General features: G+C 36.8%; 1 protein-coding gene across 8 annotated transcripts in view; it reads right to left on the reverse strand.

Moving 5' to 3' along the window:
- Positions 1–27,567, reverse strand: part of kcnab2a (potassium voltage-gated channel subfamily A regulatory beta subunit 2a) — a 143,487-nt gene that overhangs the window by 61,926 nt on the left and 53,994 nt on the right. The gene's annotated exons all lie outside the window — the stretch shown is intronic.

The following is a 27,567-nucleotide window of genomic DNA, read 5'->3' on the forward strand; positions in this document are numbered from 1 at the left end:
GGGTAAAATAGCAATGTCAACACACTGATAAAAGCTTTAATGTTTACGTACACTTACTCCTTTTAAGCTTTTTCTTATCAGGCATAAGCTTTGGTCCACCTGTAGGATAAAAGATTACAGTCCAGTCATATATCCACTAAGAAAAAACTCATTAATAAAAAGACGACAAAATGCTTAGTTGTAATGTGTGTCTGGTAGTAAACATGGGCATCAGAAACAAAAAAATGTGGGTGGGTCTAAAATATTTACTGGGGTAGATACCATTTTCTTGTATTCTGGTGCATTTTAATATTAAAAAAATGCTTTTATAACCTAAAAGCTTTGTTTAGCGTGTTGTGGAAGTGCATCATGCAAAGTAGTAAAAACAAAAACAAAATGGAGATTAATTTATAGGGACTCTAAATTAGACAAGCGAAACGGATTTGAGGAAGCAGCAACTAAAATGTGGAACAGAGTTGAATTTATTAAGGCATTACTCTAGTGCAGTGTTCTTCAACCCTGCTCCTGGAGGACCTCCTTCCAGAATGTTTTAGATGTCTCCTTAATCAACACACCTGTTTTAACTTATCAGCTTGTTAGGAAGACATTCTGGAAGGAGGCTGATGAGTTGGTTCAGGTGTTTTAAATATGGAGACATCTAAAACTTTCTGGAAGGGGGTCCTCCAGGAGCAGGGTTGAAGAACACTGCTCTAGTGGAATAGACTTGATTGCCGGTGCCCTGACAAGTGAAAAGACTAAAGGTACATTCACATAAGCGATTTTGTCGCTCGTCTCTTGAAGAGGTCGTTTGGGGGTGTTTCCAAATCTGGTTGTCACAAACAAACGAGTAACGTCCACTCCAGCAACTGATAAGAGACGGATGACATGAACTCCACTGCTTCGCTCTCACTGGTAGTTGCTCCAGAAAATCACTCATCATTTGCACAAAGTTAAGCTGCATTCAGACTAGCAGTAGCAGTGCGACGTGATTTCATTTATTTCAATGGAAGCTTGGTGACTTCTGGCGACACGACTGACAATGACCGTTGGCTTCTGAATGGGTGTGTCAAAGTTGAGACAAGGTTGAGAAAAGTTTAACTTTATACAAATGATGAGCTACTCTCTGAAGTGACTACCAATGAGAGCAAAGCAGTTGAGTTCCTGTCATCCATCTGTAATCAGTTACTGGAGTGGACGTTAATCATTTGTTTATGACAACTAGATTTAGATACTCCCCTAACGACCTATTTGAAAGAGACGAGCGGCACAGTAACAAAGTCACACGTAATATGTATGAGGCTTTAAACTTTTCTTAAATTTGTCGTTCGGCTGGACATGCCCAATCTGGTCGCCAAAGGTCACTGTCACTCGTGTCATCGAGCTGGCATTGAAATTAATGAGATCGCGTCTCTCTGCGCTAGTCACTGCTAGTCTGAATGCAGCTATATGCACTAAGATTAAGATGCATTCTAGTCGATCGGATTACAAGTGGACTACACTAAACACAGGTTTAAACAGTGTTCAAAACGTTTTGGGCTCATCCACTTTCGACCACATTCAGAGGTAGGCTTTCATTTTGTGAGCATGTAAAAGTTGTGCAAGCTCATTTCATCAATGGCTCTGAAATATCAGAGAAAGCTCTTACATAAACGTGTACAAAACACTGTGCAGCATGTTTACTAACACCACAAGCAGCGACTTTGACATAATATTAGTTTGCGTCAATTTAAACCCGCCAATTCTCTCGCTCACTTTTAAACGAAAGCAGAGGGACTCGGTCAGTTTCTCACAGTAATTAGGATGAAGTGGTCGAAAGTGGACAAAACAGATCAAGTCAACTCAAGGTTTATTTATATAGCACAGATTTAACACAAGTGTAGTGTGTTAATCCATCTGTAAAACAGATACATTTAAATACCACCAATAATTACTCTACAAACATTATTTACATACCTGGCTTTTTCTTTTTGCGACAGAGTGCAAGATTTGTGACTGTGGCTGACCATGTGTAGACACCTGTGGGTTTGAAGAAAGAAAATTACTCATTAACCAAATAAACCTTTAACTTCTTATTTCAAATACTGGACAATCACAACATCACTGTGCAGCAGTACATGTATAAGTGTGAAGTACATGTATAGTTATTGTGATTTAAAGTTTTAAGTTAAGTGTTTATAAACAAGGACATTAAGGATCTACTGTATACATGATACTTAACATCTTCTGTAACTGTTTTTTTTTTTTTAAATAGCCTTTTGTTATGGGTGATCTATAAGCAATGTAACTGTGTTTCAGCTGGTGCAAAGAGTTTGCTTTACTTTTAAAAATGTCTATAGTGTATTGCATGTACAAAAAATGAAGCATGACCAAAATCAAATCTACTTTATGGTTGATCTGAGTGGCAAAATATTCTGGTGCGGCTGAACAGATTTATACAACGTTACATGTCATCTTGTAAATACAGATTAGTGCTGTCAATCTTCCTCTGTTATCCCATTCAAAGTACATTTCATAGTATTTTTAATATTCAAATTATCCCAATATATTGAAATCTTAAAAAGTAGCCTGGTCACAGGCCTGTAATAAGCACATCTAATCATTCAATTGTGTCTTTATGAAACAAGAAAGACTATGACCATATTTAACACCTACAGCTACAAGTATAAGTGTAATAATTGACTCCGGTCCTTTGAATTATTTGAAATTAATGTACACCTGCGGTGTGATACTTCACTTTGCATCATGCCACATTACCACCTTGAATGTGCATTATTTTTGAATATTCGACTGCCCGTCATCAATTATTCCTAACGTAAAAAACATAGGAATAGTAATTTTGCACTTAAGATTTTTTGCACTTACAAATGACAATCCACATTGTGTGTTTTTTGATGTCTTGATGACACATGACAAAGACACCTATTTTAATGTCAGAAAACCCTATAACATGACATGTTTGAGTTCATTTTCGCAACTTGATTTCATGCGTCCTGCAATGTGACCATTTCACATGCACACAATGCAATGTTGATGCTGAAAATATATCAGCCTTAACCTAAATAAAGCTCTATGGAAAAACACTGGACAACAGGTAGCGTTAAGGTAACCCATAGCTTAAATACTTGAAACCCAGATATAAATTGCAACTCTTAAAATCTGTCTTAATTACCTTGGCCCTTTGTAGTGCTCGCCTGCTCCAGCTGCCCTTCCATAGTGTTCGCTGCCTCCACATGTCCCTCTGTAGTGGTCGCCTGCTCCACCATGTTTGTCATCTCTTACAGTTGTTTGGATTCTCCAGTGGGTCACAGGGTGTGAGGTGCAGTGTAACCAGCTGATCATAATGCCACTGGAATCCTGGGTCCAACCTGTGCAGGTTAAATCATAATGGATGTTATAAAACATAAGACTTTAAAGGGATAGTTGACCAAAAAATTTATAACTTTTGATCCTCATGTTGTTCTAAACTTGTATGAATTTGATTTCTTCTGTTAAAAACAAACAGATATTTTGACAAAATATTTTCTTTGTGTTCATTTGAAAAAAAAAGAATCACTTTAACCATGAGATTGAGCTGTGCCTCTTAAGTGTTTGAATCATATGGTCTAATTTTTCCAAACCAGATTTATTGGCACTTTAGATTAGAGCTGAGGTAATGATAGACTACTGGATGTATTAGATATGTGCAAATCTATATTTGATTGATTCTATAGGACTATAACAAATACAATATATCTTTTGATCAGGAAAAAACTGAGTGCTTATATTATCAATTCAAAGAATAACACCAAGTGTGATGTTTGTTTAAAAGAAAAATGTATGCTTTACGCTTTCAAGTTAGCAGCAGCGCAAGTGTATGGTGTCCCTACAAAAAAATGTTTAAGTCAGTGTGCCTAAACATTAAAAATAATGTTGTATGTGGGCTGAAAACAAATAAAATATGGCTTCTACAAAAAATAAAACATTCCAAACATAATAATTCCAAAGTTAACAGAGTATGTATTCAGGTATATGCTTGAACCAAGTTAACTATGGGTACCAAATCCCATCCGCTTGTTTGTCTGACATCACACAGCACTGCTTCCGGATCCAAAAGCTCTATCAGATTCTGAGGAAACAACAAAAATACTGATATACAATCACAATTCTAACCTCTCTCTCTCTATGTGGACATCCCAGATGATTGTTCAGTCGTTACAATGGTAGTGCTGCGAGCCTGGAGAATGTAGTGCACAGTGTGAGTTTATAAAAGCTTAGCTTAAATGCGTGAAATCAATAAACTACTATGTTGTAAATGTCTGTTTAGATTTCACTCAAAATAAGTTTTTTTTTTACATTTTCTAGGTTGATAGAAGCACTGGGGACCCAATTAAAGCACTTATACATGGAAAAAGTCAGATTTTCATGATATGTCCCCTTTAAGAATTTAATATTGATCAAATCGTTTGCCTACTCAACACAAGCTGTGAACTGTGACTTTAAAAATACAGTGCATGCATCTCACCTTCACAAAGGTATTCATAAAAGGAACCGATCTTCTGAAGGTAGTCCTGGGCATAGGCGATAATCTCTCACACTTAATATTTTGCTTCTTGGTCTCCTTTTCACGAAGCAGAACTGGCTTGTATCCAGTAGCATGGAGTTTTTCAAGCTGCAATGACAACATTGTGTATTTACTGAATGGAATATTGGTTAATGTCATTCAGGATATTTTTTACTTCATGGTGAGTTTAGCTTTTGCATAACCAAGTATGTGAAAACAGGAAAGAGTAATACATTAAAAAAAAACAGCAAAAACATAAATGACATTATAAGGTTATAATAGAACTTTCTGTAACATTAGTAGGTTTGGCTGGTACTATGATAACTATTGTGCAATTGGACAGTGACAATCTACTGTATAGATTTATTCAAAATAAAGTCCAAACGTTAATCATTAAATGGGTTGCTTTGGATGAACTACAGAATCTACAATAGTAGTATGAATGCAGTCTATTTGATACTTGTCATTCAGAGAATTCCCAAGTGTCACTTATATTTTGTTGTGGTAGATAATTTAGGACTGTGATGTGTTAAAGTGAAAATGTGGTTACTGAAGGGAATTGCCACTAAAAAAACCAATATATTAAAAGAGATTTATAAGAATATGTAAGAAATTCTACTTACTACGGCTGCACGATAAATCACATGTGATTTTCATGCGCATCTCGTCAGTAAAGCCGGTTCTTTGATTAGTAGTACACCAACATCACCTGCTTTCAGATGGATCAGCATTTACTACACAAAGCCATAGTTCACCGACAACCAGGGCAACCTCGCATTAATTATCGCCTGCGATATGGCCCAGCTTGTCAGTGAACTATGGCTTTGTGCAGCAAACGATGGCTTTTAAAAGTGCCTTTGGGTTTATAAAATAAGCAACGTTAAATCTAAGTTGTGACAGGTGATTCGAATGACAGGATCTGCAGGGAGAACAGAAAATTTTTATTATGTAGTGTAAATTAGCTCTAATATAAGGCTTAAATAGTGTACCCCAATAGTTGGGATTCCTATTTTCTTACAAATATTATAAGACAAATATTAAAACTTTAGACTATATTAAGCTCACACAATAAAACAATGAACACGTTAAGTTACCCTAAAGGTTGATAACTTAAACTAGGTTAACGTTAGCTTATTAATGGGACTTTAATTAGACTTCCCTTGCAAAAATTAACCATTGTTTTACTACAGTTAAGAAAGAACCATGAATTTGAAAAAAAAGTTAAACCATGTTTGGTTTAGTAAAACCATTTTGCAAATAATCGATACACAAACCGTAGTTACTACACTTTTACCACAAAAACATGGTTAATTTTCGTACGGGTATGGCAATGTCAGCGTAATGCCAAAAGAAAGGCGTGAATTATAACATTTAAACAAATAGTGAACTTTAAACGAAAGCATCGTGACTTACCTGGACAACGATTTTCGCGTATGAGAGAATCCCTGTCAATTACGAGTACCGAAGAAGAAATCACCCAATAGCAAAGAGGACTGGCTCAGATTCCATAGCAACGGAGGCAGAGAGGATTCTGGGAAATGCAGGCGTCCGAAACTGACTTATTTTTTTTACAATCAAAGTAGAAACAATCAAAATTGATGGCCATAACATCGTATTGTTGAATTATCAAGCACACGTTAGTATTCATGTGTTGAGAAAATATTGTGATCTGCAGCGGGCCCACATGTAGTTTTAGCTGGTGCCTTCACCATAGTAGATGTCGATAAGGCTCATGGGTACTGTAGTATTAATTCTTGTATTTGACACACGAAACCGATCGAAACATCAATATTATAGGATAAACATCTCCTGATTAAATTTTGAGTAAAGTAGCGCTTAAAGTGTAATCAATTAATGACAAAAAAAAGTAAAACAATCCCTGGTATATACTATTGCAATACATTAGATTAAATTCGTGCTTATAAACACGAAAAAATAATAGGACAAAAAAACGTGGTGCAAGCACGAAAAATTCTTCCTATTGAAATACATTAGATTGAAAGTCGTTCTGACTGGCACGAAAAAAAAGGGGAAAATCGTGTCCATGGGCACGAATCAATAGATTAAATTACACGAACTGCCTTGAGACTGGGTATATCTTAATTAAACATACAGCAAATATCCAGTCCTGTAAACATGTCATTTTAATGTAGAACAATATATATATAAATAACTTAAAGAGAGAGAAAGTCGTGATACCGCTTCAGACAAGGGATTCTGCCCCACGAAAATGTAGTGACCGCACCAATGAATGTAACAGCCGCACGCTACTGCAAAATACACATTTGAACAATAAAATCAATCGCCTAAAACATACTTTGCAGCGCAGGCATGAATACCCCCATTACGTCAAAATCCAAAGATGAGGGATTTGGATTCAAATATCGGACGACCCTTCTACGTTGTCAAGCGACGAAATGGGGGGTACCCTCAACGTCAGCTTATAGACGTGAGGGGGAATGACCAACTGTGCGTGATCGAAAATAATAAAATATCCTACGTTAATTAAGGCATGTTTTAAACACACAGCAACAGCCCTGTAAATATGTCATTTTATTGTATACCAAATATATAAAAAAGAGAGAGAAAAGTCGTGATACACCTATTCAGAAGGCTTTCCGCTCCACGAAAATGTTTGGTCACGTACCGCATCAATAATGTGGTCACCGCATCAATAATGATTGTATGCGCCGCACGCTTGTGCAAAAATGCACATTTGCAGCATAAAATCAATCGCCTAAAAACATATTGCGCAGGAAAACCGATAAACCCATTTCGTCAAAATCCAAAGATGAGGCGTGTGCATTCAAATCTATAGGACGACCATCTCCGTTAGCAAGCGACGAAGAGGGGGTACCCTCAACGTCCGCTATGGACGTGAGGGGGTCATGACCAAACGGCAGTATGTGACGAATTGGGTGTGAGACTGTGTTGTACGAGCATGCAGCAAAGGCATGTGTAAAATATTCATTATGCAATTTGATCCCTCTGAATGTGTATCAAGGCCAGAGGAGGCTGAGGCGCAGTACAGCAAAACTGCTTAATCGGTATAGTCACCCGCATTGCCTTTCTGTCTGCCCCTAACCAAGGGAATACGTTATACCAACTATTACCTCCATTTGCCGACAGTTCCCTTTGTTACGTTGTGCAGGTTTTACACATCACGTAACTTTTAAAAATGTGGCATAATTGTCCAATTATGTCAGCATCAGCATGGTTTCTAATGTGGTAGGTGACAGAAAGTCCAGATCAGCAACCAATTAGGTGGGCCAGGGAGATCAATGCAGACAGGAACTACATGGAAAACCTGGACTTGAAAATAATGTTTGCATATCTATGAAAATTTTGTCTGCACAGGATTGGATAGATAGCATACGATAATGAAGCATATCTAGCGAGGGCTTGATGTTGGGCAACACCTTGAAAAGAAAAAAATGTACTGGCATAAACATTTCTTACATACGTTGTCATGTCCCTATATGAGGGCTGGAGTGTCAACCTGATATAATCATATTATCAAATATACAAAGAATTTCAATGGTTGAAAACAAATTTACTGTAAAAAAATGTAAACTTCAAGATATCACCAAGCCAATCAAAATAGTAACATAAAAGCACCTCTGTGGTAACATTTCCACATCAAACATTTTTCCTGGACTACAGAGAATTCTGTGAACCACCATGATACAAAACACACAGTGACACGTCACAGTTCAATACATCGTCACGCATCACAAAATCATAATTGGATAACGACTGAAACTCCACGAGAGCGATCCAGACAATGTGTAGGTTCAGTTTCAATTACTAATATTTCACAGATGTGTCTCAGACTGCAATGACAAACACTGTTCATTTATTTTTTATTATTGAACTGTAAGACATTAAATGGAAGCACAAAAATGTTTTGAGATATGCACCTGTCACACAAACACAAAAACAAACAAAACTGGTTTGTACCTATAGGTCTCTTGTTCATCAATGTCTTATTTGAACATCAGTTAAGCAGGGCTGGGTCGGGCTGGGTTGGATCAGTGGGAGGCTCAGATGTCACACTTGTTCAACCTCAGCCGCCAGTTCTGTCACCCGTGCGTAACCCTGGACGATGCAGAACTCGTGAAGCGAAGCAAGAGGCTTTGTCTATGTCAGCCTCTTTTATGATCAAATAGTAGGGACAGAACTTTATATGTGTGTGCTCATTGCCGCAAATACGTTAGGGCTGGACGATATGGTGAAAATTACTATCGCGATATACTTCAAAATTTCGGTCGATACAGTAAAAAAAATTCGATAACTGTATAAATGTTAAAAAGCCTTGGTATAAACTGCAAAGACATGCCCAAAACGAATGTCTGTACCCACAAACTTTTGAACAAATGAATTTGCAGAGACTATGAAACATCCTATAAAACTTATATTAAAAAAAAAATTGTATGAATAAATTGTGAATGATGTTCACTAGGGCTGGGATAAACGATTATTTTTTCACTGTAAAAAAAATCAGTAGAAATTGCAGCTGGGTTGCCGGTTACTTACCGTAGATTTAAATTTATGTTATTTACTGGCAACATTTTGTTCAAAGTTAAATGAACATTAAACATTTACAAGTCTTTGTCTTTACAGAGTAAAACTACAAAAACAGTATCAAGCAAAATATTCTGGGAAACAAAATCTAAAGCAAAAAACAGAAAAAGGTTGATGATGATTTCTGGTTCCCAGAATGCTTTGCATGAGGCTGTTATTGTATAGTTTTATTCTGTAAAGATAAAGACTTGTTAATATTTAACATTTATTTAACTTTTAACAAACTCTTGCCAGTAAATAACATAAATTTATATCTACGGTAAATTACCGGCAACCCAGCTGCAATAACATTGTAATTTCTACGGAATTTTTTTACAGTGTATTAATCTAGAGCTAATTTTTTCAATGCATGGATTAATCTAACGATTCATTTTATTTGTTCGATTCGACTGCGATTATCTCCCCATTAATTAACTAATAGAAATTTATACATGATGATTAACATATCTGAATGGGGAAAAAAATGAATTCCTTAACAATGCAATATATGTTTATTGCTCTTAAAATTTCAAAATAAAAAAAACTATCCACAAGTTTCCACCGTCAAAAGTGGGCCGTCTTCCGGTTCGAAGTAAACAAGCGGGACGCATTTATTCATTTATTAGTTGACAGTCTAAATATATAGCGATCCAAACCTGCTCGCGCTGCTCATGCGTGCGGTGTGCATGCTTGTTAACATGGGAGCTGAAAAAAAACATGCGCCGCTTATGCACTGCTCGCACTTGAAACCGGAGCCACTCGTGTTGCTACTACTCTCCGGCACCGCCATTTTGGGTCTGACGAATAGACGCGCATATTTTGCGTTGACGTATTTTTTTGTCTACGTCGTTGATGACGTTGACACGTTGTTCCAGCCCTAATGTTCACCTTTAATTTATTTAGGCTTCATACAAAATAACATGTAATATCACTGTCAAATAAACAAAAGACTTTAAGGCTCACCTTTAATATTAGTAAAATGCACCCGAACAGCAGTCAGTGATAAATGCTGTAATGCAGAGGTTGTAAACTAAAGGATTTATTCAGTCACAGTACTGACTTTCTTAGATCCATAGTTTTGATCAATTTGCTATTATAGTAATATGTGGAAAAATAGTGAAAGTGACCCTAAAACTTTCAAATGGCAGTATGCCATTTAATTTACATAAGAAAGTTGAACAGAAAATATAATATTAAAGTTCTATTTGTAATTGCATAGCATAATCATACATAATGATATATTAGATACCAGCCTACTACATTATGTACATATTATACTCATAACTAGACGAGTGTCTTAGCTGCATGCATACTTTTATCTTTTGCACGTTTCTCATCTTTTCCCTTTTTTAACCGGGGCACCTGATGGCTTACGCCTATTTTTCTCATCGTAATTCATTTTGTGTTGCATTAAATCTCTCGTTCTGCCTCCTTATATGATGTCACTATTTGAAGCTGTGACTTGATGCGAACTAACCCAGCACCTCCTTCTCGTACTTCTGAGTGACAGATCTTCTCTGGGAAAACACTCCAAAGTCTCAACCAGATTAATGAGATATATTTGAATTAGTTAATGACCTAACATGCACAATGAACTAACATGAACAAATGAAAATTTGTATTTGTATTAACAAAATATGTAGCTAATCGCTAGTTGTTGATTTTTGATCAACATTTAAGCACATCAGGGCTCGACAATAAGGTGTGCCCAATGGCCCGGTGTCCGAATTGTCACTTGCCCAATCAGATACCATCAAGTTTATACTTTGCAAATTTTAGGTTTTGCTAATATAAATATTTACGAAGACGACGTGAAAAAGATTTCAATTCGCTACTTTGCATTCTCACAATGTTTTTTGATGTTATAATCTTAAGGTTACATGGGTCAGAAACAATATTAACAATTATCAGGCCTATTTTATTTTAGTGCTTTTTGTGGTGGGCCCAGTGAATTTTTTTGCAGGGCAAGTAAAAATATGAATCACTGGCCCGACATGGGCAGTAGAAAATCCTTAGCACAGAGTCCTGCACACACATGCAAACTTGAAAGCAGATACCTTGATCCGACATGCTTCATAGCACCAGGAGACTAACACAATACAAGTAGCATATCAGGCCGAACAAGACCAGAGGCTTTCTTTACATGTATTGTGTATCTGCACATACAGTACCAAAGTAAAACCCACACCACTGTCACACAACCCTCCACAGATGAGCAGAGCCATCTGGGAAGCGATTCGCTTTAAGTACTTGTATTCTAACCTGTGTGTGGGTTCTAGTTGCCAAGTAACAAACGATTCATAACCACCATGCTTCAGTAAGCACATCGATTCATAAGGCCGTTTGATATTGGTTCATGATTCGGTAAAATGTGAAAAAGGGAGATCAATGCGACAGACATCCAAGACTGCAGTCCCCATTACCATAAACCAGAGAGTTTCATCAATACAGGACACAACCGATTTATTGTGTCAGTTTGCCAATTTAAAAACCTTTAAGTCTCCCTCCCACACTGACTGGTCACAGTCCTTGAAAATTTTTAGAAGGTGGATGTGTAATCTCTATGGCAACTGAAGTTTTATCTACACAATGTCCAAGGAAGACTTTCTGGACAGACTCTCTAGAACAAACCCTGAACAAATACCTTCATCTATTATAGCAGGGATAAAATTTTCGATTATTTGAACATTTGTTCGGTGGGTTGGCATTCGATTTTAAATTTTGAGATTCAAATATATTTTTTTCAACATTAGCATAAATGCAGAGACTGCCAAGCAGGAAGTGCGCTTTACGCTCCCGCTCTATAGGTGGCGGCGTGGCACTGAGGATCTTTCCACCAAACTCCACAAGAAGACGATTACACTCATGTTTGGCTAGGCTGCATTAAAGGACAACCCCAGTTTTTCAATATTTTACTATGTTCTTACCTCAACTTAGACACATTAATACATACCTATCTTTATTCAAGGAGTGCACTTAATCTTTGTACAGCACGTCGTGAATGTGTTAGCATTTAGCTTAGCCCATTAATTCTTTAGGATCCAAACAGGGATGAATTTAGAAGCCACCAAACACTTCCATGTTTTTCCTATTTAAAGACTGTTACATGAGTAGTTATGCTGCGTATACACCAACCGCGTTTAGGCGTCAAAATTGCGCCTAACGTGCCTAGTTTGCCGCTTGACAGTTTGAATGCATTTGCGCGTCAAGAGCGAAGTAGACGCACAGAAAAAGCAAGCATTCGACACTCGTCAGAGGCAAAATCCGCTTCTTGTGGAAAGGGCAAGTGCTATGTGGTTGTCTGTTTGCAAGATAACTGAGAGAGTTACCGGTTTGTATTTAGTCACCTTACTATAGGGGAAGAATAAACAACGCAGGTCGATAAACGTCACGTGACTCAAAAGTGAAACGTGTATTTACAACTTACCAGGTTGCCCAATGTCCTCACTGACACTCTTCCAAGCGAGGTCCTTTTTATTCCTGTCTCTACAGAAAGAAGAACTTGTGTTGTATAGGTCCGGGTTACTGCTCACGGACAATATCAAGCCTTCATGCTGAATGAGTGACTCTGGGCGGGCCTGATTGGTTAACGCGGCGCGAAATTCCGCCAAAGTTCACATTTTTCAACTCGGCTGTCAGCCGCAAATTCGCCTCAAATTCAAAATGCACAAAAAGCACCATTTGAACTACATGCGCGAATGAGGCAGAATTGCGTCTTCTGCGTCACGCCAAACGCCTCAACCGCGCCGCGAGACCTCCAGACGTGCGCCAACGCGTCTTTACATTGACTTAACATTGTGCTCTTCCACCATACAATATAGTTATTTAAATTTTAAATGATTTAAACAGGATGATAGCGGGATAGAATGGTAAAATACGGGATAATCATGGGAAAAATGGGAGGGTTGACATGTATGCTCTCTTTTGGAATCTGTAATAAAACAATTATTCGGCCAACAAACATTTTCGGTCGTAAATTACATTATCGGTTTTCAGCCGAAAGAAAATAAATGTTAACCGAAAATGTTAACCAAAAATAAGTGGCTTCTCCCTTTAGTAGTGGTTAGCATTAGATATCCCTTTCGCTGCAGCAATTATCACAGCGCCATACAGCAAAGCGTGAACATGACAGCAGGTTATTGGCCATCCAAAAATGTTGTTTTGGATCAGAATTGTCATTACAATCACTAAAAACAATTTAAAAAAATCTATATGAATAAAGCACATGAAAGAGAGATGCACAATTGTATTGGGACAAATCAATTTTGCCAACTCATTTAAATAGATTTAAATCCAATCCACCAAATTCCACACATTTCTCTTAAAAAATCTACACAGCAAATGTGGGGAAAAGTCAGCAGATTCCACCTGAACCTGGTTAATACAACATTAAACATCAACAGATAATGACATTTAAGATTTTTCATTGTCATCAGCAGCTATACAGTCTCCTGTGGAACGCTGAATAGCAGAAAAGCAATAGCTTTTTGATTAAAGCCAAACAGAAACAGCTGAGCAAAACATCATGAAAACTTAAAACCGAGGACTTGCTTGTCGTTTTGTTGATACTTGCAGTAATTGCATGCTTCGGTGTCACACTGAATATTCCCAAATGGAGTATTCCAAAATCCCGCACACATATTATTCTCAAAAGAGAACTGCAAATGGAGACTTGCCATTTGTTGGCAAGCAGTAACACACATATCACGATACGTTAACAAACACGCACAATGACTCCTGCGAATGCAAATAAGCCATTATGCAAATCAATCTAATCAATGTCATGCCTAACTAACAGCTGCTACACACACAGCTGTGCTATACACTCAGAATGTATTAAAGCCAAGAGAGATGTATATTTACTGTATACTGACAGAGAGAGAGTGAGGTGTGTCACACAGAAAGACGTGCATGTATGCATGCACACAATCGTAGCAGACAAAAAGTAATAGTATGCATTATTTGTAAATTAAATGTACTTCATCAAATTGTAAGATTGTCAAAATAGAGCTGGGACTGTTTTAAAGGTTATGCATTACTGATATAACGTGTGGAGCTTAAACAGTGTTTTAGTAATAGTTATGCCACCTATATTATAATTAACCCAGCGTTGATATAATGTTGACATGAACACAGCTTTAGGAACTTAGGACTCATGAAACATGGCGTACTGGTCCTGAAGCTTTCCTCAACCAAATGGTTTTCAATTACACAGCCCACTTCCCTTGAAAAACTCTACCGCACCCTCCTGTCAGAAAGGAAAGACTGCAGCTCGGGTCAGACCTGGAAACTGTAACGTGACAACTGTCACTTCAGATTCACTTTCACAACTCTGATTCAACCAAGATAACACCTGAAACCAAAACCATGAATCCATTACTCTGATGATGTAGCACAATTTTTTGTTTGAATAATTGTCACCTATGCTAAGAAATTGATTTGTTTTAATAGATGTCAAAAACAGCTATACCATATGGTGATTACAGTGACATCTCAAATAATGGGTATTAAGAATAGTATATTACACATACTATCTTTGTAGTATGCAGTATGTATGATTTGCACAAAACTTGAACGTCATTTTCTAAATGTCAACAAAAACTATTGTGAAATGATGGCGTTTCCATTAACCGATGTTATGGGACTAAAACGTTATCTTGTTGTCTTGCAAAAAGTCATTCCAAAAACCATGGCAAATGTGGATGACATCAAAATACTGCGAATACATTTGATGTCATGCGCTTGTAGGTTCTTGTGACGCCGCATTCACACACCTCACTGCAAAAATGATTTTGCAGAAAACATTTTCTTAGTATTTTTTTATTTATTTTTGTTTTGTTTTCAGTATTCTTAAATTAAGAAATTTTTCTTGATGAGCAAAACGACCCAAGAAAATAAGTCTAGTTTTTAGACCAAAAATAATAATTTTTTTGTGAATTTGTGCAAAAAAAAGCAAAAAAATCTGCCAATGAGGTAAGCAGAAAAATCTTGAACATTTTTCTTAAACATTACATTCAAGAAAAATGCAATAAATATTTGCTTACCCCATTGGCAGATTTTTTTGCTTGTTTTATGTACAAAATGACTTAAATTTGTTATTTTTGGTCTAAAAACTAGACTTATTTTCTTGGGTCGTTTTGCTCATCAAGAAAAAGCATCTTAATTTAAGAATTTTTTTTTTGACATTTTTACTGAAAACAAGACAAAAATACCAAGAATTGTTTTTCTTGAAACATTTTTTTTTCAGTGATCTTCTGTCTAGTCCGTCAACCAAACATACCGCACCATATTCAGGGTTTTAAGCCAAATGGCAAATTCCCTGACTTTTCCTGACTAAAAAGCTGATCTTCATGACCTATGTGTGAGATGGCGTGAACTTGATAATGTAGTGTTTATAAAAAAATTAACTTAAATGCTTGAAATTAATAAACAAGTCTCACTTGAAATCAGTGGAGGCTAGGACCCGGAAACAGTATTCCTTACGTCACAACTTAACAAGCGGATTACATTTTGATAAATGCAAACTAAAATTTAAAGCGACAAACAAAATCCCTGATATTACATGAATTGGACAAAAAATATAACATTCCCTGACTTTCAAAATCTGCAATAGACTAGGGCTGGGCGATTTGACCTAAAATCAAAACCTCGGTTAATCTAACATTTGACATCGGTTACGATTAATAAACGATTATTTTTTTGCCTCATAGTTCCCTGACAAGGTTGGAAAGTTTAGGGCACACCTTAAATCAGCCTGCAATGCAATTATTCACATTTTTCCCAAAATAACTGCATTACTGAAAAATATTAAATAGACTTAACTCTATGCAGATGTTGCATGTCATTATGTACAATTGATGAAACTTTCAGAATGGGAAGTTATGAACCAAAGAATCATACAACCCCCATGACTAATTATAGACATCAGATACATACATAATAAGTTGTATCCAGATAGCATATTGTAATGAGATGAGTAGGGCAGAATACATACTTGGACTGTATCCTTTACACGTTTCTTGTATTCAATCCATTTTTTCTTAACTGGGCACTGATGTCTAAGACATTTATTCTCATCTGTAATGCTTTTGGTGTTAATGTAGACTAGAAGTTCTCCCGTTCTCTCTCTCCGTCATCTCTGAAGTGTCTAATTAAACTCACGCGGGCGCGTCTTTTCGCGGTTTTGAGTGAGTGAGATGTAATGACATTACCCGGGCTGCTTAGAGACCCGTCGGTAGATTAAACTGAGCGCGTGTGCGGTAAAAACCCGATCGCGCATTCCGTATTTTTGTCACAGGTGCCTGCACATTCGCGAGTACTTCTTATAAAAAAGTACTGTGCTTCTTTTGGGCACTAGATGATCCTGCTGCTCAGTTAAACAGTGTTTGAGTTCTCCTCCATGTTTCGCTGTGCCACTGACAGGACGGGGCGGAGTTACGCAACATCACACGCAGCAGTTTGTTTTTAAAGGGAAAGTATTAACAGGATTAAAAACCGAAATAACCGACATGATAAAATAATGTCGGTTAGAGGTTCTGAATTTCGGTTTCGGTTATTTTTCGATTAATCGCCCAGCCCTACAATAGACCTTTAAAAATTCCATGATATTCCAGAAATTCCATGACCCTTGGGAACCCTGCATATTTAAAAAATAATCATGTGATTTTTATCCACATCAGGTCACCTGTTAAAAAAAGTTCCCTATACAAATTGCCTGAAAAACTCACCCGAGCATAAAAACTGGTTTGGAATATAAAAGTTTATAGCCTGGGTGCCAGCTGATCTTTGCCCCGCCCACAACATTTTGAGGGCGGGAAGATCGGTCTGGGGTTTCTCCGTTGCGGAGCTTCTATGCTAGACCCAAAGCTGGTCGAACCAATCAAATTGCCAGCGCGGGATTTATACGATGATGGACAGATTATCAACAGTAACGTAATCAACCACGTCACCAAAGAGCGTGTGTGTTGAATCTGTTTACAACGAAATGGCTGCGCTGGAGAATTCAGACGTGTGGATTCTGCCATAGAGTCTGTTCTAAAAGATATCGACAGAGCATTGATTTTAAAAGAGGAACAGAGAAATGCGATCAAGGCATTTGTTGATCCGAAATTTTTTGCCGTCCTTCCTGCGGGATTCGGCAAACGTTTCATTTATCAGCTGGCTCCGATGGTCGCTATGAAGACAGGACATGAAAAAAACCCTATTTTCATTGTTGTTTCTCCTTTGGTGGCACTTATGGAGGACCAAGTTAAAGTCCAGAGGCATTTTTCGGTTGAGACACGCCTCATAATCATAGCCCAATGGAGCGGTATCAGACTCAAATTTTGACTAGAATTGAGTATGACAACGTCAGGCTAAAAAGTTTATGCAACATTGATGTGTTTCCATTCGCTATTTAAATTTGTGTAATTTGAAGGGTAATGGAAATGCAGCTATTGTCACATTGTCATCAACTATTTTGCTGGAACTTGGAAGGAAATTATATTTAATAACTGTTTGGTAATAAACAATAAATCCTTTAATTAAAAGAATTAATAAAAAATGGATAAAGTAAGGAATAATTGATGACGGGCCATTGAATTATTAGAAAAATATTGCACAGCCAAGGTGGTGATGCGTCCACGACTGAAATTGCCTCGGAAATTGCCTTCTGTTATTGCCTTTGAAAATCATCTGTCATGTTGTTTTTGTTAGTCTGTTATTACATTTAACTATGCGAAGTGATATGGAACTGTAATGCGGTCAAGAGAGCTGCTTGGAACTACGTTCGCCGTGCGTTTCCTAGAAAATAATTGCACACCTCAGAACGTTCATCAGCCAATCAGATTCAAGCATTCAACAGACCCGTAGTATAAGATTATTTATAGCATATAAATAAATTTGGAATCAAATGCAAACAAACGTCACATTATACCACACTATGGTGGAAAGACCATACCAAAAATGCAGACAAACATTATAAAATGGACAGTACTGACTCAGCATTCTAATTGGATGAAACACACTTAGACCTAGTGCAAAATTGCAAACTCAATTTTCTAATGTCAGCATCTCAGCAGCTTCTTGCTTCATTTAAGAGCTCAACTTCAGCTTATCCTTAAAATCTAACTAAGCTCCTCCAATCTCAATGTTTCCTTTTACACAAAGTGCTGACAGCACATTATCTGCTTTTTACTGTAAAACAGACGGTTACAGTTACAGTCACATTCAGAGAATATGAATCTCAGCATGCATGTATGAAGAACATTTACAAAGATAGAAGAAATGGGAAATTCCTCACATGGTATTAACATCCACAAATGAGGTGTTATTTTCACAGGTGGCCTATAATTGCTCGCTGACAGACCCTATCCATCACTATTAGATCCACTGACATGGTTAGACTGACATTTTCAGAGAGCGTGTGATGACTGGAGAATTGCAACGGGAGTCCACTCACTGTCACAACACTTTTTTGTGTTTGTCTGGAAAGGAAGGATTTCACAATTTTGCCAGAAGGCTTGACTCAATGACACAAAAACACACTAAATCACCTGACAGGAGAAGGGTCTGACTCCTGCCCCCATTAACTAAACTCTAACCAGTCATATCGAAAAATGACAAGGAATAAAAATTGGTGGTCAGCAACAAATTTAATAGCCTTTCTGAGTCACAAAAAAACTTGCCTACACCACGAAGACACAATTTCAAAAGATTTTTTGTCTAAACGGAGAACTTAGCGCTTTATGAATCAATTGTTTTTGTAACTTATGTAACAAGGCACCAAGGGATTGCAGCAGTCAGTTATGCTACAGAGACAATTAGTGCTCAATCTATAAAATCCACTAAACCACGCATGTCGCATGAGAAAAATGAGAAATCAGAAGTACAGTTAAGATCGAATTCCCCCAGAAAACTGTCAAACATTAAAAAAACGCTACATCACTGGACTTGTTTCATTCACTACAATGCCTTCTAAGCATCGCACACCACTATCTGGAAAGAGAAATCAGATTTTCACCTGTGCAAACTCCTACAGAAAATGTATGTTAGCCAGAGCCAAAGTGTGAATCTAAAGGGCTGTAACATAATTTTACATGGCTCTCAGAAACCAAACGCCTTTACAAACATACAGAATCTGCACAGCAATGCCCTAGAAAACATTTACAACATGTAGTGCCCTATTTTAATAATCTAAGCGCATTGTTTAAAGCGCACGTTCTAAATGGGAGTCTGATGCCACTTTTGCTAATTTAACGACGGGAAAATGGTTTGTGCGCCAAGCACACGGTCTAAAATGGTTGTTCCTATTCTAGTAATGAGTAATGGGTGTGTTTTGGCCGTAACGTGCAATAAACCAATGAGAGTCTCAGCTCTCATCGCCAGGTGCGCTGGTGCCATGCCGACTTCCTATTTAGATGGCGGAATTTGTAAACTGAAAAACTAAGCGGAGGAAGAAGACCACCAGTTTAAGATTGATATTAAAAATTGCGTTGTTTTCATTTGTATTGAAACTGTTCTTTTTTGTATTAAAACCTTTAAAAAGTCGTTTTCTTTCAGTCATGAAAGTAAAATTAGCAGGCTTTTAATTGCTCTAAATGAATGGACAGCCTACATGATCAGTGTTATCTCAAAAAATAATTTACATATATGCAAGAAAAGGTTTGCACTGTAAAAATACTTTATTTGTAACAAACAGGAGATGAAGAATTTACAAACGTGTAGAGAGCCGAAACGTATCAGCACTCGGACAGCACCTTGAGTGCTTTGAAAAGCATTACCATTCTCATCTCATCATATCCACAGGTACAAAGTTATCATTGTCAGGTTTAAAATACTTATGAACCTTAACAAAAATACGACGCACTCAGACCACGAATGGGGTAGTAATACTGCAGGGAGAACCCAGATTGAGATGTCTCATCAGGAAACATTCAACTGTCTCTCAACTTGAGTCTTCCTGCGGGCCTGTTTTTATTTAGGTTTTAATCACTGGTTAACTCCCTTCATTCCGAAGGTCGAACCTCACAGATTTTCACAATTGTAACAACATCACACATTTGATAGGATTAAATAGGATTGATTAAATTTTACCAAAGCAAGATAGTAACTTGATGATGCAGTTACCAAAGGTCATATGATAACAAAAGAACATGGTACGCACTATTTTACCTTGGCAGTCTTCTAAGTAGCTAGACAGACTTAATATGATTCTAAGCAAATGAATATATATTCATAAATCTAAACCAATGATTATACATTCATAAATGATAACATAAAACATTCAAATATAATAAGAAATGCATAATTTGTAATAAGAAAATACATTTTCTCCAACAATCATATACAATAAAAAACATTTAAAAATAGATGCAATATTTGCATTTGTTTAAAGCAAAACATTTAATTACTTACCAGGCTACAGGTGAAGCTGCTCTTTACGCATTCAAACGTCTAATAATCGATCCTCATTTATTTCCAAGAGACTCAATCATAATCTTTTACTTTTTAATCCTTTGATTTTTCATAGTATAACAACTTTTATGTGCAGCTGCGCATCCATGTGATAAGCAAACGTCCATTGTCGCCCCGTTTATAGGCGCATATTACTAACACACTCATTAAATAACAAAAACTATAGTGCGCCACTGACTTTAAAACCAGTTTTTTGTTGGTCCATGGCATAAGTCTAAATTTTAGTTGCCTCAAAAAAGCAATGCGCCAACAATGCGCCTGAACACACCTTTTTTTCAGAGCAGAACGCCCATGGGCCCAAAATTGAGCAAAAATGCATTTGCCATTTAAACAATGTGGCGCTAAACGTGAAAATGATAATTGCGTCGAGTTGAAACTAGCAAAAGACACTTGCGGCACACATTGCCCCGGGTGTATGATAGAGCCCGAAGACTGTACATTTAAATCTTCACTTATGTGACTCAATAATTTAATTAATTTTTACTTACTGTTATTCAATCTTACATCTTAATGTGCTTTAATGTAATCATATAGTTGACAAGAGACAAAGTGAAGTATGATTATCTCTGGGCTCCTGGGTGCTCTTAAGATGAACTCATAGCCTGTCCACTGAGATTTCCCTTCAAAAGCAAGATGTCAGGATATGTCAGGTTCATAAAGTTATAAAATATCTGGGGAAGCCCTCTTATGTAAAGCTGCCATTATTGAGTCAGACAGAGAAAATGATTTGTGGAGTTATGACGCAAGCAAAAACTGTGTGGAACTACTGCAATTTTATCATTTAGAAAGCAAAGTGTCGACCTTTGCAAGCTTCTGTTTACAAAAGAAGAAAGAAATCTGGTCTAAGATACATGATGATTTTATCTCATATTGCTTTGAAACGATGTGCATTGTGTAAAGCTCTCCTCAAAAAATGAATAAAAAATGTGGTAAAAACACTTTAAGATATTACTCAACACTATTTAGTCTTTACCATATACATTTCATAGATATGGGAAACCAAGATTACTATAGCTTTTAACCTTAAAAGCCTCTGACAACTAATGCACTTAACAAACACTGCCATGACTATTCTAAGAGCAAACATAATTATATCAGCTCATATGACCACAGCAACATTGCACATATCCTCTAGACAGCAAAAACTTAGCTATCTATTATATTCAGTATAGAGGTGTTCAGTAAGACTCTAAGAGTGTCCACAAAATGATTTCTATCTGTACAACCTGTAAGACGCAGAAAATAACAAAGAGAAATACAGACAAAGCATAAACCACTCTTTTCTGTTGAATCAGCTAATATAGATCCATTAATTACTCAGATGTCCCAATTAAAAAATGTGTGTGCATTTGGATCGATACAAAGTGCACTCACAACAATTATAGCCTGCAAAGCATTTTCCCCTGATATCCACAGAGCAACTATACAGTCGGTCGCACAATTATATAAAACTCTACACATACATACACCATCTTAAATGGTTTATGACCGTCAAGGGTAGATGACAGTAATGGGGATTAAACAATGTTTTTTTTGCAGTTGTCGTCAACCTTGGGTGTGTCTCAATCAGCTCCCTTATATTTAGTAATCAGGGCACTGATCAGAAACATCAGGGCTGTCTCAATTACAAAATCCTTCCAGTGCACAAAAATTCCCACAATGCAACGTAAAAACCAGTGAGCTTCGATGGTCCCTACAGTATGTTTCCATACCAGAAATCATGTGACCTTTTCTAAAGCTCCTCAATTGAAATCAGGAGAGCCAACTCAATAAACTTTATGAAACGCAACCAAACATTTGTTTTAGTTTACACATTGCTAGACATGAAGAGCCACGATCTATTTAATATTTAAATTTTATATTTCTTCAAATTTATGCACAGATATGTAAGAGAATAATGACATTTTTTATAATTTATGTTCAAAAATTAAGTCAAAGAGATGTTGGTTTTCCGGTTGTTAATGAATAATAGCTGTGATTTATTACAAAGCCCTTAAGTAGTCATGTCACAGGAAAATAAATGAATAGTGTCCCAATGTGAAGTGAGCTTACCAGTGTCCGAACCCATGTACACAATATACTGATTCACGACCTTGGGAGCTGATTGATACACGGCCCTTGTAATTCTGAGTAGCACTTCTGTGCATATACTGCCACCTGCTGGCTAAGGAAGAACATGCAAGACAACACTATCAAAACGTATTTATTTAATTCCAGTAAACTATAAGCATCATTGACATTAAAAGGTGACTTACAGTGCATTTCACTTTAAAGGTGACTTTAAAATCAATATTCAGCCATTTGCTTGTATAATTCCTCACACTAAGAAATCTGACCTGGCCTCCTTGACGGACGTCAGACAGACTAATGTCACACGACACCCATCAATGTGCTGACATGATAGATGGCAGAAAGTTAATCTCAGTCTGATGGAGAAAGTGCATGTCTTTACTCTTCACAAAACTGGATCTCCACCTAGTGTTTATATTTGGTAATTACAACTTTCTAATGAATGCTTATCCCGTCATACCAGTTTGAGAGTGACTTAAGAGGGTCACTTCAGAGAAAATGGTAGAGTAAATTACTGGGAAACCAAAAAAGCCAATAACAATGTTTAATAACTTTATACTATTATATAAAAAAATTCTTAATCCTTCCAACTCTAAAATCCTAAGATACCAACACATAAATAGGAATGGTTTTATTTTGTAATTTAATCGAGATTTGAATTAGGTTTTGTGTAGGTTTTAGGATTAAATGGGATGCTGTGCCAGATCTGCTTGGCCAATGTGTCTTGTATTCTGTCATCCTGTTGAATTATTTCGTAACATTAAAGGAATAGTCTACTCATTTTCAATATTAAAATATGTTATTACCTTAACTAATTACCTTAACCATTCATTCAATGGTACCAATCAGAGATAAAGTTAGAAGTGACCAAACACATCAACGTTTTTCCTATTTAAGACGAGTAGTTATACGAGCAAGTTTGGTGGTACAAAATAAAACCTAGCGCTTTTCTAAGCAGATTTAAAAGAGGAACTATATTTTATGGCGTAATAGCACTTTTGGGAGTACTTCGACTCGCCTGAAAAGTCCGCTCCCCTTCTCACTCTCATAATGGGAGAGGGAGGGTGTTACTGCGCCGAGTCGAAGTACTCCCAAAAGTGCTATTACGCCATAAAATATAGTTCCTCTTTTAAATCCGCTTAGAAAAGCGCTATGTTTTATTTTGTACCACCAAACTTGCTCGTATAACTACTCGTCTTAAATAGGAAAAACGTTGATGTGTTTGGTCACTTCTAACTTTATCTCTAAATGGTACCATTGAATGAATGGGGCTAAGCTAAATGCTATCGAAGTGTCGCAGCGCGCTCCAGCGCTTACGTGCACGCACACAGATGATAGAGGGATGTATTAACAATTCTTAGTTAAGGTAATAACATTTTTAATATTGAAAATAAGTAGACTATTCCTTTAATGTTATACGAGCCTATACAGTAGTGCTGCTTACACAGAAGGAAAACAACAATGCAAACTTTTTATGCAAATAAAATGGTAATACAAAATATATAAATTAATTAATTGCAGTAAATTAAAAATAGTAGCTGGTAGAGGGACATTTTTTGATCGTGGTACTATGCAGGTCTATAAATGAGATACAGCTACACATAAAGCTAAAATGAGATAAATGAGACAAAGCTACAGCACGACATTTACAGTGGCTTTTAGCAGTAACGGTGAGATACTTGGAAGGTGTAAGTAAATCGCTTTTGTGGGTCAAACTTAATTTAAGTGAGTGCTGCTCTGACGACTGCATGTCAAGGTGATCTACGTATCACCTTCACAAACAAACTTAAGTTCTACACCTCAAACTTCAACACAACAACTGATCCTGCACCTACACAACACGCTCCAAAAATCCATAGGAAGTAGTTTGTCATTCAAGTACTTTTTTGAGTTGTATTATCATTTCAGACGCAGTTCTCCAAATCTTGCATGCAGTACTATACAGGATGGACAAACTCAGCCACAGCCTTTGGTTTAAAGGGACACTTCACTTTTTTGAAAATAGGCTCATTTTTCAGATCCCCTAGAGTTAAACATTTGATTTTTACAGTTTTGGAATCCATTCAGCTGATCTCTGGGTCTGGTGCTAGCACTTTTAGCATAGCTTAGCACAATCCATTGAATCTGATTAGACCATTAGCATCAAGCTAAAAAATAACAAAGAGTTTCGATATTTTTCCTATTTAAAACTTCTTCTGTAGTTACATTGTGTACTAAGGCCGACGGAAAATTAAAAGTTGTGACTTTCTAGGCAGATATGGCTATGAAAGACTTTGCTGCTGTAACATGGCTGCAGCAGGCGTAGTGATATTACGCACTGCCCTAAAATAGTCCGCTGTCATTGAAAGTTACTATAAGGGGACTATTTTCGGCTGCTGCGTAATATTATTGCGCCTACTGCAGCCATGTTACGGCAGCAAAGTCCTTAATTATTACACCAGAATGAGAGTATAGTTCCTAGCCATATCTGCCTAGAAAATCGCAACTTTTAATTTTCCGTCGGTCTTAGTACACGATGTAACTACAGAAGAGTCAAGCTCTAAATAGGAAAAATACCGAAACTCTCTGGTCATTTTTTAGCTTGATGCTAATGGTCTAATCAGATTCAATGGATTGTGCTAAGCTATGCTAAAAGGGCTAGCACCAGGCCCAGAGATCAGCTGAATGGATTCCAAAACTGTAAAAATCAAATCTTTAACTCTAGGGGATCTGAAAAATGAGCCTATTTTCAAAAAAGTGAAGTGTCCCTTTAAGCCAAAGGCTGTGGCTGAGTTTGTCCATGCTGTATAGTACTGCATGCAAGATTTGGAGAACTGCGTCTGAAATGATAATACAACTCAAAAAAGTACTTGAATGACAAACTACTTCCTATGGATTTTTGGAGCGTGTTGTGTAGGTGCAGGATCAGTTGAACTACAGAAGAGTCAAGCTTTAAAAAGGAAAAATATCGAAACTCTTTGGTTATTTTTTAGCACAATGCTAATGGTCTAATCAGATTCAATGGATTGTGTTAAGCTATGCTAAAAGTAGTACCGCCAGACCCGGAGATCAGCTGAATGGATTCCAAAACAGTAAAAATCAAATGTTTAACTCTATGGGAGCTGGAAAATGAGTATATTTTCAAAAAAAAGTGGAATGGCCCTAAGGGAATACTATGCAACTTTTGCAATGTCTGCTGTCAAAAAGTGCATTGCAATCAAAGCCCAGTCTTTAGCACACTGATAAGAGATCTGCCCATGTTAGTGAGTGCTAGTATTACGCAAGCACCATATTGTCTGTCCTAAGGAGACACATAGTATGGCATGAGAGGCATTCTCTTTCACAGCTTCAGCGTCTATCTATACCTTCATCTCTGAATTAATGATGAGGGTGATCGGAAATGCATGTTTCTGCCTGACCCGGATGCGAGATGAAGATACGTGGTGATCCAAGCTTTGCTGAGTAACAGATGTTCAAGTGTCAACGTCCTTGTTCCTGAGAGACGATCAGATTTTAGGGTTAAGGTCATTGTTAATGTTAGGGGTAGGCTTAAGGTTGTGTTTAAATTTAATTGAGGAGATGCAATGTAAACCCGGACAAGTTGAACTTACTTTAAAAATTCAAGTAATTGAGTACATTTAACTTAAAATTTTAAGTTGATTTAAATTGAAATATTTATTGTTCTGTCCAACATCTTAGTTATTAAACGAGTTCAAAGATTTTCTATTTTTAATTAATTAATTAATTATATTACTTTTAGTGTTATAAATTGTGTTAAAAACACAAAATCTATGACTGACTATACGTCAAAATTTAAATTTTATTATACAAATGTTAAACAAATATTTAAGGATCTTATCATTTCTAAATCTGTGAAAAGGCATAAATAATCAAAATATTCAAGCACAAAGAATTATGGGTATTCCTTACAACAAGTACTGATCATTTTAAGTTAATTTCCCTTGAATGTTTTAGTTAAATGATTTTTACATGCTTAAACGTTAAATAAACTAAGATTTTTTTAAGTATATGTCCCAAACAATATCTGGGTTAACAGTGTGCAAAGATACACCGCTAAATTAGTGACAGGTCAACAGGTCATCCAAAACAATCATTTTAACTTCAGGTAAAACAGCTTTCAAAGTGGGGGAGACACTTTATAAAGAAAATGTAAAAAGTTTTCAATCACACCATGGTCACAATATTAATAAACAAAACGTGTCATTTAACACAGCCACGATGTTTTAGCTAACAAAATATAAAGCCAAGTAAACTCATTGGCTATGGAGACGAAGACAGATACTTAAGATCTCTCTCAATGGCACTAATTTTCATCATGAGTAAGTTTTCTACGATCCATTGTTAGGACGTAATGAAATAACAACCACTTGCCTTGTAACATGACTCTCACTCCCAGAACTGACACCAGATCAGATCTTAACGGTCGGCTGAGTGAGCGTTACAGCAAAGCAGAATAGACACGCTGACCGACTGCTGTGTTGATACACAACACCAGACAGCCAAAGACCAGCAAATTTCTCAAATCTCTCACAATGCCAACAACATCCATGGAGTAATAACAAAAAAAGATAAATGTTTTCATTAGTACAAAATTCTGAACTTTTTTTGCTTGCACCATGATGTGAACCAATAACAATTTTTTTTACTTTTTTACAATTTTAAAACTCAAAACTTGTGTTTTTTTCCCACAACAGGGAGCTGACGCATTTCCAAATAAATTACCTAACCTGGAGCAAAGATACTGAGAATCCCTGATATTAAAGAAAATCTTGTCACATGCTGAGATGATGAAGCTTTGCTCTGCTGACTGAGAGATTGATGGGCCCTTCCTTCATTGTTGGGCAAATATGCTGCCGACCTAGATGATGAAAATAAACCCAGAGCTGCTTGCATGAAGAGGAGCAAACAGACTGCAGTAACCGCAGTGGTGCAGAGCTCTGAGCTGTTGAATGTTTCAAGTG

This window comes from Misgurnus anguillicaudatus, chromosome 14 (assembly GCF_027580225.2).
Source record: "Misgurnus anguillicaudatus chromosome 14, ASM2758022v2, whole genome shotgun sequence".
Classification (NCBI taxonomy): domain Eukaryota; kingdom Metazoa; phylum Chordata; class Actinopteri; order Cypriniformes; family Cobitidae; genus Misgurnus; species Misgurnus anguillicaudatus.